Here is a 1,901-nt window from a genome sequence, read left to right as displayed (position 1 = left end):
ATGTATTGGTGCATCTATTCTGGCTTGGACTCTCAACCTTGAGGTCAGGAGGATCGAAACTCTTGCTGTGCAAGTCGCTTGTGTCCTATGCAAGGCACTTTATCTACGTTTGTCTCTCTACCCAGGAGTATAAATGGGTACCTGGTAGGATGTTGTGGCATTCAATGTTCTAGTTTCGTGCGCTAAAGAAGTAGCGAACGACTCATACTATTATTATGAATTTCTTATATTAATATATTGATGCACAATCACAGAGTCATTGAACCCTAGACATAGCTAAGTAACTAGCCATAACGATCCCTCAAAAGTACTTATATATTATATCGAATAATTTAAAAATGCCGAGAGATATATAAACACGGTCCCATAAGAATGCGTGAAGTTCATTACGTTAATTACCATCAAATAATTGGTTTTAAAATCGAAAACATGATCATCGCTAGATAATATTACTATTAGGGAGCCTAGGCCTATTTAATCGTGTAGTGCTAGTAAATTATTATCCTAATGTACTGAGTGGAATAGCCTCATATATTGATTTTACAGATTTCATATTAAGCAAGAACTATAGTTCAGAATTTAAATAAGTTTTAGACAGAAGACTAATTTGAGCTGCACTGTAGGACTAATGTGGCGTAACCGTAGCCAATTCGTTAAATTTGCACTTTTCAACTTATTATTTATGTTTTAATCACTGTGGTCTTTTTATGTACGCCTATCGCAGTGATTTGTTAGCATACGTTTACGTATCACACTTATCGCCCCGCTGTTTTTTTCCCGGGACCGTGTGCCAAACGTTCACACTCAATTAGTTTAGATAATCTATAGAATTGGTTTAAAATTATAACCTGTATTTTATTTTGTTTAAAAATGGTATTTTCATTTTGAAAAGGTGGGTCATGTAGTCATTTTTTAAAACCATTTTTAAAACCAGACAACTAGAGATTTCATATTAAGCAAGAACTATAGTTCAGAATTTAAATAAGTTTTAGACAGAAGACTAATTTGAGCTGCATTGTAACCGTAGCCACTTCGTTAAATTTGCACTTTTCAACTTATCATTTATGTTTTAATCACTGTGGTCTTTTTATGTACGCCTATCGCAGTGATTTGTTAGCATACATTTACGTATCACACCTATCGCCCTGCTGTTTTTTTCCCGGTACCGTGTGCCAAACGTTCAGATATTCTATAGAATTGGTTTAAAATTATAACCTGTATTGTATTTTGTTTAAAGATGGTATTTTCATTTTGAAAAGGTGGGTCGTGTAGTCATTTTTTAAAACCAGACAACTAGACATTAAAAGCCTTACACATACAGTATAATCAATCATGATTCTTTTAAATCTATTGTTATTTATCAGCAAGTTCCTCACCTATCACATAATGGAATATGCTCTAGGCTAGAAGATATTGCAATAAAAGATTTCCCAATGTTGGCGATTTATTATTATCCTCCACAAAATCGCATTACTGGCTTAGGCCTATGTCTTCGTGTGTAAAAACACCCCATTTTCAGTATGTCCTCGGGACTCCCAGACTAAAAGGCATCGGTACGAACCACCAATCAGCTTCAATTATTTAACAGTCGCAGTGAGATAAAAAAAAACTTAACGATGATCGACAGATATTTTTCTAATAGGATCACGTTTTAATGCAGCTTATGTGTGCTGTTGTACGGTAAGCAGTATAGATTATTTCAGATTTTAAATGGATTTAAATTTATAAATTCTATATATAGAAGTTAAATGCCTAGATTTATTTGTTTCTGTGTCACGTGTTAGGGAAAAAAACACATGTACAGCATCGTCCATGACGCAGTACACTATTCGGAAAAGATTAGGAGATTGTCTCCAAGTGTATTGCCCAGTCTCCAAAAGAAGAACCCCACTGGAAAGAAG

This window comes from Anneissia japonica, unplaced genomic scaffold (assembly GCF_011630105.1).
Source record: "Anneissia japonica isolate Jap-2015-1 unplaced genomic scaffold, ASM1163010v1 scaffold987_len1640505_cov201, whole genome shotgun sequence".
Classification (NCBI taxonomy): domain Eukaryota; kingdom Metazoa; phylum Echinodermata; class Crinoidea; order Comatulida; family Comatulidae; genus Anneissia; species Anneissia japonica.
Note: the sequence above shows the minus strand (reverse complement) of the source record.